Source organism: Manihot esculenta, chromosome 16 (assembly GCF_001659605.2).
Source record: "Manihot esculenta cultivar AM560-2 chromosome 16, M.esculenta_v8, whole genome shotgun sequence".
Lineage (NCBI taxonomy): Eukaryota > Viridiplantae > Streptophyta > Magnoliopsida > Malpighiales > Euphorbiaceae > Manihot > Manihot esculenta.
Window position 1 is genome coordinate 8,523,301 of NC_035176.2, and position 14,554 is coordinate 8,537,854.

The window sequence follows — 14,554 nt, forward strand, 5'->3', positions numbered from 1 at the left end:
CTGAGCAGAATCTGGTTCAAACCGAAAAAACCGACCGAACCGAACCGATTTGAAAATTTGGTTCGGTTTTTTATACATTTCGGTTCGGTTCGGTTTTAAATTTCAGAAATTCCGGTTATTTCGGTTCGGTTCGGTTTTGATCAGAAAAAAACCGAAAAAACCGAACCGAACCGATTAGGGATAATAATATATTTTTTTAATAATATAGAGAAATTAAATTATATTAAAATTAAAATATTTTAATTAAATTTTAAAATACTAAAAATAAAGAGTAAAAAATTAAAAAAATATTAAAAATCGAAACCGATCAAACCGAACCGAACCGAATCAGACCGGTTCGGTTCGGTTCGGTTTCTGACCAAAATCGGTTCGGTTCGGTTTTCATAAAAACTAAAATTTCGATTTTCGGTTTATTCGGTTCGGTTCGGTTTTGAACCGAACCGACCGAATGCTCACCCCTAGTCGTGGGACTCCAAACCTAGCAAATATATGATTTTTCAAGAAAATGAAAACAGCTTTCAAATCATTAGTTCTAGTGGCTTAGCCTTCACCCACTTTGAAACATAGTCAAAAGCAAGCAAAATATATTGATTTCCAAATTAAGAGGGAAATGGACCCATAAAATCTATGCCCCATACATCGAAAATTTCAATTACCAGTATTGGTGCAAGGGGCATTTGATCTCGGTATCCTAAGTTACTTGTCTTTTGATAATTAGAATATGCCTTACAGAACATATAGGAGTCTTTGAATACATTGGGCCAGTAGAGTCCGCATTCTAACACATTCCTTGCTATCCTCTTTAGTTAGAAGTGCCCTCCACAAGCTTTTGAGTGGCAGAAATGAAGAATGGACTCCATTTCACTTTCAGGGACACATCTCCTCACTATTTGGTCAGCACAGATGTAATACCCGGCTGTCGGGATTCTTATTTTCCGGTGGAATCTCGGATGTCGAAAACCTCTAGAAGGGTAAAATATGTTTTTCTAAAGTATTTTCATGTGTTTTAAGGTTTTAAGTAAGTAAGAAATTGATTTTTGAAAGAAAATGTTTTGGAGGAGAAACCCAGGTTCAGCCGCCGAACATGGAGGAGTTGCGGAGGCACTTTTGGCTTCCGAAGGTGGTCTGGCCAGCTGCCTATAAAAGGCCCCCTGTCCAAAAATGGGCGAGTTTTCTCTCTCTATTTTCGGGCAAGGTGAGTCTCCGCCACCCCTTTTGTCGATCTTGTGTTTTCTCCTCAAATCCTTCAAGTTTTAACAAGTTTTAGCTTGGTTTTGAAGATTTTTAAGCAAAAATCGAAGTTTTGAAGCTTGGAGACCCCGGAGCTCGATTTCTCCCATCTCTGAGTTTGGATCGTCTCTCCTCTCGATTTTTAAGAGGTAAGTGGAGATCCTACCTTTATTTTATGTTTTATGAAAGTTTTGAAGGGTTTTAAGGAGTAGTGATGCATGTTTAGGTTAGTTGTATATGTTAGGGTTTTTATGAGTTTAAGGATGAAATGTGTGTTTAATGTATGTTGCTTGTTGATGTTTGTTGGGGTATATGATAATTTGAGACCCCTATATACTTGTGTGCATGTTTATGCATGTTTGGGAGTGTTGTGCATGAGTTTGGGAAGTTTGGAAGGCAAAATATGCATGAGAGGCTTGAGTTCTGCCATTTCGGAAGAACTCAGGTTCGGCAGCCGAAGCCATGTTCGGCCGCCGAACCTGCCTGGGGAGGCAGTTCTGGCTGTCGAACCCTGCCCCCGGCACTTTCGGCTCTGGAAGGGAGTTTCGGCCGCCGAACCTGCCCCCGAAGGTTGGCGAGTTTCGGCTCTAGAACCACTTTCGATCGCCGAACCTGCCGCCGAAAGTGGCTGAGTTTCGGCTCTGGAGGGACTTTCGGCCGCCGAACCTGCCGCCGAAAGTGCCCTGTCTAGCCTTCCTTTGCATGTTTTCTATGATTATTTTATGATGTTTTAGGGGGTTTTTGGGGAGATGTTTAGAGTCATGTTAGTGTATATTTGGTCCCTCATTTGAGTCCACCTGTGTAGGTTCGGACCCGAGGAACCGAGGACCCCAGCAGTGAGATAGTTGCTTCAGAGTCTTTTCAGAGTCAGCCTGAGGTGAGTAGAATGGATCTTTATGTTTCAAAGCAAATAAATTTCGAGCATGTTCATGCATCACGAATGCCATGATATATACTAGGTTGTTCGCATTAGAAATCACGAATATGTTGCATTGCATATTATGATGTTGATGTGGATGGATATTGGATGATCCATTAGCCCTCGATATGATATGATGACGATGATACGGTATGGAAGTCCAGTGAGGCCCATTCTACGCCCCTGGCACATTGGAATATTATGTTATGTTATGTTAAGAGAAAGACTAGTGAGGCCCATTCTACGCCCCTAGCACCATTGGAATGTGTAGAGGGCTATTGGTGACAAGTCCATCCTTGATGTGGATTGTTTTTGATGTGGATTGTTTGTGATGTGATGCATTCCATGAAAGCATGTGTTTTAATATATTGTTTTACTATTTTGCTCACTGGGCTCTAATAGCTCACCCCTTTCCCTTAACCCCCAGGCTTGCAGGTTCGGGAAAGGTCAGGAGGTCATCAAGAGTAAAGGCATAGTGTATGTAATAGTTAGTTGTGGACATGAAAGATATTGTAATGTAATGTATTGTAAGATATTGTATAATTTATATTGAGGATTAGTATTGTGTTTGACCCTAGAGTGTATGGTTAATCCCTTTTGATACATGATCTTTATATAATGATTTACTAATGTGATGTAAACCAAGCTTGATGTATGTAATGTTGACCCAGCTAGAGCATTTGATGAGGGCTCTAGTATGGGGTTTGTATGTTTAATGTTATGGTGCATGCACAGGTCAAGCTTAGTAGATGGAAAGTTTAAAATTTTTATGAAAATGTATGATCATGTATGGGATTCACTACAAACAAACAGTGAAATTGCGACCAAAATTAGCGACCAAAATTTTTGGTTGCTATATAGCAACCAATTAGCGACCATTCTGCTACTACATGAATAAAATAATATTTTTATTTAATAAAAAGCTCAACGACCAAAAATTGGTAGTTATTTGATCGCTATTTAGCGACCAAATATTAAATTGTCGCTAAATTTAGCGGGAATTAGTGGCGCGAGATATTTGCGATCATATTTGCGACGAAATTGCGACTATTTTTTGAGTGGAAATATAATGGTATAATTTGCGAGCATATTTAGCGACTAATTAGTTTAGTCGCTAAACAGCGACCAATCAAAGACCAATCAGCGACCATTTTATTTTTAAAATTTTAATTTAATTTTTAATTAAATTTTATTTTATTTAAAATTTTAAATTAAGATTAAATATGCGGTTAAAATATTTTTTTATAATTTTACATATATTCTTATTTTTAGTACAATTTATTTTAAAAAATAATTTAAAATATTATTATCGTAAATTAATACAATATAATATTTTAATACAATAAAACTATATTATTTATCTTTAAAAAAATTATACCATTAAAAATAAAATTAATAAACATACAGTATAAAACATTTTAAATAATATAAACTATAAAAATAAAATCTTAATTGAAAGATAAAAAATAAATAAAAATAAAATCTTAATTGAAAGATAAAAAATAAATAAAACTGCTATCAAAATAACCCTTAAATCTCAACCCTAAATCTCTCTCAACTCTCAAGTCTACTACCGCCCTCCCCTCCCCCATTCGGCCTCTCTGTCACTCGTCTGGTACAGCCGTGCGCCTCCCGTCGATCGTTCCTCTGCTCCACGCTGTCAACGTCGTTCTGCGTTCGGTTCCTGCGTCCGCTGGTCTGCTTGCTTCTTTGCTCTTCTCCGCCGCTTCCTCTGCTCCAGTCTTGCCGTCCGGTGCTACTCCTCGCCGCGCCCTCAGTCACTGCACGATAATCTTTTGAAGGAAGAGGTATTTTATTTTATCATATAATTAAGCTAGTAATTACTTAGTGAATCTCCACCATCTTCGGCTTGTCCTAAGCTTAAAGGATGGCAGAACAAGAGGGATGATTCGACAGCACTTGAGCTACTCCAATTTCCTTGTCTTTCAAATTTCTATTGTAATAACTACCCGAATTTGACCTCCATCCCTCAGTTTCCATCTCTCGATCAATCACTACATTTGCAGAAAGCAAGCCCACAAGTTGTGCACCAAATATTCACACCATCAATCTCTTCTTCTTCCTCAATCTTCCTCCTCTCTCTAAATTGAAGCACCTTTGGATTGTGAACATTGAAGAGCTCGAATCCCTACCTCCAGATGGACTGCGGAATCTCACTTGTCTTCAAGAATTAAGTTTTTGGTCTTGCCCGGCATTGAAGTGTCTGCCTCAAGATTGCATTCCCTCACCTCTTTACGAATGTTGGATATCCGGGACTGTCCCCAATTGAAGAAGAGATGTGGAAATAAAAAGGGTGAGGATTGGGAATTCATTTCACACATCCAAAATATTGAAGTTGATAGACAAACAATTCAAGAGGAGGGCCGGTATCTACTGGATGATGAAGCTTCGGTAAGTTGGTGCTTTTTCTTTCGAATTTGCAAATTGAACTTATATGAGAAAATCTTCACTCTATGATTCTATTTACACAGATCAATGAAGGATAAGTTTTCAACTGTTGGATGTGTTTCTTCCAAAATGAGCACTGTATTGCTTTTGAGTTCGTAAGTATCCTTTTGTCACTATTTCTTTACAATCAAGGTCAATAATAAAATTTATTTGCTTTATAATAAAATGGTTTTGCTTTTTAGTTGTCATGGTTGAATGTGTTTGGATTCAAATACACAATTGTGAGATCCTAAGATGATGAGCTTTAAAAATTCTCATTTAATTTGGGTGCTTGAACTCTTTAATGAATGACCACAATGATCTTCTGGTACTAGATATGCATGCTTATTTTATATTTCTAAATATAGGATGATGGGCAATGTAGTTTTGAATTCTAAGGGATGCACTTTCTTTTTATTCAAGAAGTTGCTTTGCAGGTGGTTCTTCCTTTAACAGATGCTTTTGAGATTCACTTCTTATTTTTTCCAATCATTTTTTAAGTTATTGAAGTGGGAAAGATTGGGGGATTGGGCGATTTACATCCCTGGTGCATGAATCTTTTGTCATTTGATTTCTTTTAAATGCTTATGGTTGCAAGCTTTTAGGGGGAGCCAAGAGCCAGCTGTTAATAAGCTCAAGGAGCCCATTTTAGATGAAATTACAGCTGCACTAGTGAGCTGTTTTGAGCTTAATTTTACAAGACAGGACACTGCTTCTCTGTGGTTTCTCTGTAAGCAGGTGATTAAATTACTGATTTTGCAATATTTGTGGTTCTCATCATGAAACAAATCCTTCCTTTTAGCAGTTGTCTTTGTAAAACAAATTCCTTTCTTTTAGCAGTTTTCAGATTTGATTAATTTAGTTATGGCTTTTAAGTGGACTTTTCCTCTCTCTCTCTCACTCATCACTGTCTTCTTGACTTTTCAATTTGGCAGGAAGCATCCTTGTTGGATATAACAGATCAAGCCTGTGGTCTTTTCAGTCCTTCTGAGGTCAATCAGATATAACTTATTTGTGATTTTACTAATTTTTCTTCTTATTTATGCATGATTCTGATGACTAATCTGTCAATACGCTGTGCATGCCAATAAGTCAGGAAATTTTTTTGAGTATGATCAGTTTATTCCTTTGTAATTTTGGCGCTTTATACTGGATGGAAAAAGAAAAGGTTAAAAGATTGTTGATAAGCTTAAAGAAATGAGATATTTGGTAGTTTGTGATAGATGATTTATTAGGGAAGACAGGAATACTATTCAGAAAATTCAAGTTAAAGAATTATACTCATTTTCGTTCTTGTATGGATATTGACTTGCAAAACATTCAACGCATAGGTGGCTTTGCTGGAGTGGACAGATGACTTGGAGGTGTTTATATTGAAGGGTTATGGTAAATCAATAAACTATCGAATGGGAGTCCCACTGCTTGAAGATGCTGTTCAGTCCATGGAGCAAGCTAGTAAGGCACAGGAAGGTAATACAACTATACAAGTCATCAAAGTATTACCTGTATTTTTTCTTTTAATATTTTTTATTTATTTTTTTATGGCTTGACACCCTTGTATGTTGCCCCTGCCTTTTAACTGATTCCTTCTGCACCTTCTGGATGGAGAAGGCTTGAAACCTTGAACTTACATAAAGATTTGTAAATATGGAGGATGCTTGGCAGGTCATGCTTCTAAGTTCTTTCCATCTTATTTTTATGATTATTATTGTTTTATAATTCTGCCTTCCTTTGAATTTCACAAAATTTAAAGATTAATTTGATTCCATGTGCAGAAGTTATTAGAACACACATTAAGAAACCACAACTACATGCCATGGCAGCAATTACTTGACTGGCTTTCCACAGAAGAATTTCCTCACATTGCATGATTACTTTGAGACTATCGCCAGAAGATTCATACAAAGGTGTTTAGATTCATACACGTTTAGATTCATACAAAGGTACTTCTGCCATCCTTAGGACAAGCTAAAATAACCAACTGGAAATTGAGTTCACGGCTGATGTTGGTTCGATTTGTGGACAGCAGCCAGGTCTCTTACTGTATGTTCTCTTTTAGATGAGATAGTTGCACCCATTTTCATAGATCTTCCATGTAAGGCCCAATTGGAAAGAGTTGATTAGTGAATAATTAGGTCATAAATTAAACTAAACAGCTGACCAAAGCATGAGGTTTCCATGTGATTGATGATAGAGATGGGTTTAGAATCAATTTTTGTCTTCCCTTTAATTTTATGGAACAAAACCCTAATTAAGAACACTAATGCAATTGCTAATTGGTGGCTTAATGTCAACGCCTTCTTTCTCACTTTGTTAATTTTTAATACTGTAAAATGCATATGGCCTAATATTTTTCCTATAACGAAAGGAAGTGAAATCTGAACTTAGATGATTGCAAAATGGAACTCAATAATCAGGTTAAAGCTACTATATATATATATATATATATATATATAATTTTTTGGTTTTCCTTTTCTTTTCTTCCAAAGTTATTATGTCTGATTTATAGTCTTGCTTTCGTCTTTTGAAATTCTAAAATGGAGTTTGCAAAACTTCTGCAGGTACTAAACCTGGAGAATATGGATAAAACTAGGCATTGGAAAATCGTGGGCTGTAGCGCATACACAGGGGAGGGGCTGCTTGAGGGATTTGATTGGTTGGTTCAAGACATGATGATACCTTAGGATCTAGTCAACATTAAGCAATAGAGTTAGGTTTTTTTTGTTGGCCCTCTCAGAGAACTGATTAAGGTCCATTTGTACTGTTTTATTAACTATCTTATTGTTGTGGAATTTAGTCAAGCTGTGAAACTTTTTGGGTCAATAGTATTATTGAAACTTTCAATGGGAAGTTTGGGTCAATATTAGTGACCAATCAGCCACAAAAACAAATTAAATAACAAATATTTTTTTGATTTTACTATTAATTTTACTATTAATTTGCAACGAAATAACGACCAAATGCTCTTTCCTGATACGATCAAATAACAATGAAATAGCGGTCAAAATAGCGATCATTTCGCAATCAAAATTTAGCGACCAAAAAATGGTCGCTGATTGGTCGCTATTTTATAATACTTAATTTGCCATGACACCAAATTAGCAACCAAAAAATGATCGCTGATTGGTCGCTATTTTATAATACTTAATTTGCCATGACACCAAATTAGTGACCAAAAAATGGTCGCTGATTGGTCGCTATTTTGTAATACTTAATTTGCCATGACACCAAATTAGCGACCAAAAAATAGTCGCTGATTGGTCGCTATTTTAGCGACTAATTTTCAGATTGTCGCCAAAACTTTAGCAACTGGCCAAACACCGACCATTTCATTTTGGTCGCTAAATGGTCGCTATTTCATAATAGCGACCAAATTCTTCCTTTTAGCGATCAAAATTTTGGTCGCTAAATCACTGTTTTTTTGTAGTGATTTATTAGGTATGACAGGTTGTATGCTAGGCTTGCTACGGGTCCCGGCGATCTTAAGTCGATCCAGATCCTAGCGCTGGTAGCGGTCCGATTTCGGGTCGTTACAAATTGGTATCGGAGCCCTAGGTTCATATGGTCGGACCTAGAGAGTGTCGGGCTCATAGATGTTCCTGAAGGGCAAGCACACTAGGAAAATCATATCCACTAGGATAGGATGTAGAGTTCTATCTTGAATGATAATGTGAAATGTCATGATTGTATGCATGTGCATTAATGATATGCTATGTATGTGATGTGGGTTCATGTGTTTCCACATGAACCATATGTTGCTAATGTTTTATGTGATGTGTGCTACCTTTTCAGTAAACAGAATGCGAGGCACTCGTCGATCTGCACGATTAACTGGAGTCCCACCAGAAAATGAGGGCATAGATACCCACCCCCCTGCATTGCCAAGGGCAATGTCCTGCAGATCTAGTAGAGAGAGAGTGTCAAGGGACCCTAGAAGGTCTTTTGATGCAAGCAGGAGAGGAGCAGTTCAGGGAGGAGTGTCAGCTGAGGGGGATGAAATGGATGTTGACCAGAGAAGGGATGGAAGTCTGGGAGTAAGCATGTCTGAAGAGGGCGTGGGAGAATCTCAAGGAGGTACTCAGGCCTCGGGGTTTGCTCAACCACCCCAATATCAACCCTTTGTACAGGGCCCTGGGTATTCGATGGGAGGTACATCGGATTACCCCAGCTTTAACCCTTATCCCTCTTTCATGCCTTACCCACCTTTCTATCCACCATACCCCCAATACCCAATGTATCCACCCTCACCTTTCTATCCAAATGTAACAAACCCTGAACAAGGGAATGTTGCACCTCCTCCACCACCCCCTGAATCTGTAGCTCCTGAAGTCCAAGTACCCAAGCCTAGCTCATCTAGAGGGAGCAGAGTTAAGATGATAGACTACTTGAAGTTGGATGCTCCCAAGTTCAAGATGGGAGATGATCCATTTGAGTACCTAAAGACAGTCAAAATGATTACAGATGAGGTAGGGGCAGATGATTGTAGAGCCATTCAGATGGCGGGGTTCACACTTAAATGCAAAAAGGCCCGTGAGTGGTTTAAAAACTATGTGGACCCAAGATTGGACAGTTTGACCTGGGAGGAGTTTGCTAATAAATTTGCAGGATGGGCTTTCCCTGATAGCTCAAGGGAATTGAAGATAATTGAGTTTGAACAGTTAAGGCAGACTGAAGAGATGAGTATGGATGAGTTTACAGACAGGTTTTTGGAGCTGTTATCGTTTGTGGAGCAAACTTATGATACGGATCAAAAGAAGGCCAAGAGGTATACCATGAGGCTTCACTCTAGGTATTCCTCTCTAATCCTTGCAGCAGAGAGGGAGAGCTTCCACACTATTGTGGATGCGGCGCGGAAGATGGAGGCTAGTGCCATCATTCAGGGAACAGTTAAGCAGTCTGTGGTGCAGTCTTCGGGTTCCAAGACCCCAGGCAGGGGAAAGCTAGATCCCTCTTCTCTGAGTGCAGCAGCTTCAGGCAGTAAGAGGTAGAGTAGCACCACCAAAAAGCCAAAGAAGAATAAGTTCTGGAATCGCTTGAAATCAGGTCTGGGACTCGGTGGTGGCTCGAGCTCGGGTTCAGATGGTGCAGAGTGTTTGAGGTATGGTAAGCTACACAAGGGAGCATGTCAATTTGGGACCACAGCCTGCTTCAGATGTGGGCAGGAGGGACACATAGCACGGGAGTGTCTTAGGGCACCTTTTATGGCACTGTCCCAGCAGACAGTTTCTGGCAGTGTGGCTCAGCCAGCAACTCCAGCCATGACTCAGGGCAGTGGCAGAGGCCGAGGGAGAGGGGCAGCCTCTTCTTCAGCAGGTTCCAGAGGTGAAGGTCCATTAGCTCCAGCTCGGATCTTCACTATGACACAGCAGGAGACGAACGCATCAAACACCGTGGTGTCAGGTAATCTCATCATTGGTTGTTTAGATGTGTATGCTTTAATGGACCCTGGTGCATCTCATTCTTTTGTTGCTCCGAGAGCCGTAGAGAGGTTGGGTTTGATAGTCTCTGGGTTAGAGTGTCCCCTCTGGGTCAGTGGACCCAAATGTGATCCATCAATGGCAGAGTCAGTCTGCCGGTATAGTCCATTGTTTGTGGAGAGTAGATGCCTTCCAGCCGACCTTGTGGTTCTAGACTTGACGGATTTTGATGTCATTCTAGGGATGGATTGGCTATCTGCTCATGGTGCTACCTTGGACTTCAGAGACAAGGTAGTCAGGTTCAGAGATCAGAATGGGTCAGAGGTTGTCTTCAGAAGAGACAGGAGGGGTACGCCTAGAGGTCTGATATCAGCCCTACAGGCTCGTAGGTTGCTTAGGAGAGGTTGTCAGGGGTTTCTAGCTCATGTGAGAGAGCTGGATAGTCAGGTCAGGGAGCCCGCCTCAGTGCCCGTGGTCAGAGAGTTTCCAGATGTCTTCCTAGATGAGCTTCCAGGACTACCACCTGGTAGGGAGATAAAGTTTGAAATAGAATTGATGCCTGGAACCAGATCAATCTTTATCCCTCCCTACAGGATGGCACCAGCAGAATTGAAAGAGCTAAAGGAACAGTTGCAAGAGTTAGTAGACAAGGGTTTCATCCGACCGAGTACCTCGCCTTAGGGTGCTCCAGTACTGTTTGTAAGGAACAAGGATGGATCCTTGAGACTTTGTATCGACTACAGGCAGTTGAACAAAGTCACTACCAAGAATAAGTACCCGTTACCTAGGATCGACGATCTATTCGACTAGCTAGCAGGAGCCGGTTGTTTCTCCAAGATAGATCTGAGATCCGGGTATCACCAGCTGAGAATAAGAGAAGAAGATGTGCCAAAGACGGCTTTCAGGACCAGATATGGGCACTATGAGTTCCTAGTAATGCCGTTTAGGCTAACCAATGCCCCTGCAGCATTCATGGATCTCATGAACAGAGTGTTTAGCCAGTATCTGGATCACTTTGTTATTGTCTTCATTGATGATATCTTAGTGTATTCCAGAAACGCAGAGGAGCATGCCCATCATCTGAGGATAGTTTTGCAGACCCTGAGGGAGCATGGCTTATATGCCAAGTTCTCCAAGTGTGAATTCTGGTTGAGGAGCATTTCATTCTTGGGGCATGTTATATCAAAGAACGGAATTGAAGTGGACCCCAAGAAGGTGGAAGCTGTAGTAAACTGGCCTAGACCCACTACAGTAACAGAGATCAAGAGCTTTTTGGGTTTGGCAGGTTACTACAGGAGGTTCGTTCAGGACTTCTCAAAAATTGCCGCTCCTATGACCAGATTGACCAAGAAGAACCAGAGGTTTGTGTGGTCGGATTAGTGCGAGAAAAGCTTTGAAGAGCTGAAGAAGATATTGACGTCAGCACCGATGTTAGCTCTGCCTACTAGTAATGAAGACTTCACAGTGTTTTGTGATGCGTCCCGTGTGGGACTGGGTTGTGTGTTGATGCAAAATGAGAGGGTAATTACTTATGCTTCTAGGCAGCTGAAGAAGCATGAGTTGAATTATCCTACACACGATCTAGAGATGGCAGCTGTGATCTTTGCACTCAAGATATGGAGACATTACCTTTATGGGATAAAGTGTGAGATCTTCACAGATCATAAAAGCCTGCAGTACATCTTGAGTCAGAGAGAGTTGAATTTGAGGCAGAGGAGATGGGTGGAACTGCTTAGTGACTATGATTGCAAAATTCAGTACCATCCGGGTAAGGCAAATGTTGTAGCAGATACCCTAAGCCGGAAATCACTTGGCAGTCTATCCCATATCACAGTAGAGAGAAGACCGGTGGTGAGGGAATTCTATAAGCTCATTAATGAAGGGCTGCAGTTGGAGTTGTCTGGTACAGGTGCTTTGATAGCTCAGATGAGAGTGACACCCGTGTTTCTGGAGCAGGTGGCTCAGAAACAGCATGAGGACCCAGAGTTAGTGAAAATTGCCAGGACTGTCCAGTCAGGCAAGAATGAAGAGTTCAGATTTGACAGCAAAGGGATCCTCCGCTATGGGAACAGGTTATGTGTATCAGATGACGTGAGTTTGAAGGGAGACATTATGAGGGAAGCTCATAATGCCAGATACAGTGTTCACTCTGGAGCCACCAAGATGTATCAGGATCTGAAGAGAGTTTATTGGTGGCTAGCTATGAAGAGAGAAGTGGCACAGTTCGTGTCCGCCTGAGAAGTATGTCAGAGGGTGAAGCTGGAACATCAGAAGCCGGCTGGAATGCTTAACCCACTGCTGATTCCAGAGTGGAAATGGGAGAATATAGCTATGGATTTTGTGGTGGGGTTACCGCCAGCGTCCAACAGATTGGACTCCATATGGGTGATTGTGGACAGACTGACCAAATCTGCTCATTTCATCCCTGTCAGGAGTCACTATTCTATGGACAAATTGGCGCAGGTGTTTGTCGATGAAGTGGTCAGGTTGCATGGGGCTCCTATTTCAATAGTGTCTGATAGGGGACCCCAGTTCACCTCCAGGTTTTGGCGGAATCTGCAGAATGCTATGGGTACCAGGTTGGATTTTAGCACTGCTTTCCATCCTCAGACGGATGGACAGTCAGAGAGGACCATCCAGACAATTGAAGATATGCTCAGAATGTGTGTGCTAGATTTTGGCGGTTCTTGGAGGCAACATTTACCTTTGGTGGAGTTTGCCTACGATAACAGCTATCATGCTAGCATTGGGATGGCTCCATATGAAGCTTTGTATGGAAGGAAGTGCAGGTCACCTGTCTGCTGGGAGGAAGTTGGAGAAAGGGCCTTAGGAGGGCCTGAGCTAGTAGAGATCACCAGCAGGGTAGTGCCCATCATCAGGGAAAGAATTAGGACTGCTGTGAGCAGGCAAAAGAGTTATGCAGATGTCCGCAGGAAGCATGTAGAGTTTCAGGAGAGAGATTTGGTGTTGCTCAAGGTGTCTCCTATGAAAGGGGTGATTCGTTTTGGAAAAAAATGTAAGCTAGCTCCACGGTACATCGGACCCTTTGAGATCTTGCAAACGATTGGGAATGTATCGTACAAGTTGGACTTACCTGCTTTAATGGAAAGAATCCATCCGATTTTTCACGTTTCCATGGTACGAAAGTTTGTGTCAAATCCGGGAAAGGTTCTTAGTGAGCCTGATATGGAGATCCTAGGAGATCTCACCTATGTTGAGCAACCAGTGCGGATCCTAGACACGCAGATTAGAAAGTTGAGGAACAAGGAAATCCCGATGATGAAAGTCCTTTGGAATCACCATAATGTAGAAGAATGTACCTGGGAGACACGGGAGTCTATGCTCCAGCAATACCCTCATCTCTTTTAAGGTTAGTATCTATGTATTGTTATGTGTTTATGTTTATTATGCCATGTTATGCTAGTTTAGTGAACATTCGGGGACGAATGTTCTTAAGGGGGGGAGAATGTAATACCCGGCTAGACCCCGACATCGGGATTCCTATTTTCCAGTGGAATCTCGGATGTCGGAAACCTCTAGAAGGGTAAAATATGTTTTTCTAAAGTGTTTTCATGTGTTTTAAGGTTTTAAGTAAGAAAGAAATTGAGTTTTGAAAGAAAATGTTTTAGAGGAGAAACCCAGGTTCAGTCGCCAAACCTCAGGTTCGGTCGCCGAACCTCATGTTCGACCGCCGAACATGGTGAAATTGCGGAGGCACTTTTGGCTTCCGAAGGTGGTCTAGCCAGCCACCTATAAAAGGCCCCCTGTCCGAAAATGGGTGAGTTTTCTCTCTCTATTTTTGGGTAAAGTGAGTCTTCGCCACCCCTTTTGTCGATCTTGTATTTTCTCCTCAAATCCTTCAAGTTTTAACAAGTTTTAGCTTGGTTTTGAAGATTTTTAAGTAAAAATCGAAGTTTTGAAGCTTGGAGACCCCGGAGCTCGATTTCTCCCATCTCCGAGTTTGGATCGTCTCTCCTCTCGATTTTCAAGAGGTAAGTGGAGATCCTACCCTTTTTTTATGTTTTATGAAAGTTTTGAAGGGTTTTAAGGAGTAGTGATGCATGTTTAGGTTAGTTGTATATGTTAGGGTTTTTGTGAGTTTAAGGATGAAATGTGTGTTTAATGTATGTTGCTTGTTGATGTTTGTTGGGGTATAGGATAATTTGAGACCCCAATATACTTGTGTGCATGTTTATGCATGTTTGGGAGTGTTGTGCATGAGTTTGGGAAGTTTGGAAGGCAAAATGTGCATGAGAGGCTTGAGTTCTGCCATTTCGGAAGAACTCAAGTTTGGCAGCCGAAGCCATGTTCGGCCGCCGAACCTGCCTGGGGAGGCAGTTTTGGCTGCCGAACCCTGCCCCCGAAAGTTTGGACTTTCGGCTCTGGAAGGGAGTTTCGGCCGCTGAACCTGCCCCCGAAGGTTGGCGAGTTTCGGCTCTGGAACCACTTTCGGCCGTCGAACCTGCCCCGAAAGTGGCTGAGTTTCGGCTCTAGGGGGACTTTCGGCCGCCGAACCTGCCGCCGAAAGTGCCCTGTCTAG

The 14,554-nt window shown here is 41.2% G+C and overlaps 1 long non-coding RNA gene across 1 annotated transcript; it reads left to right on the forward strand.

Annotated features, from left to right (window-relative positions):
• The first annotated feature begins 3,750 nt into the window (after window positions 1–3,750).
• LOC110604054 lies at window positions 3,751–4,774 on the forward strand. Its single transcript, XR_002486199.2, has 3 exons — window positions 3,751–3,957; window positions 4,144–4,561; window positions 4,642–4,774. It is a non-coding gene; the product is annotated as an uncharacterized LOC110604054 (long non-coding RNA).
• Window positions 4,775–14,554: the final 9,780 nt, after the last annotated feature.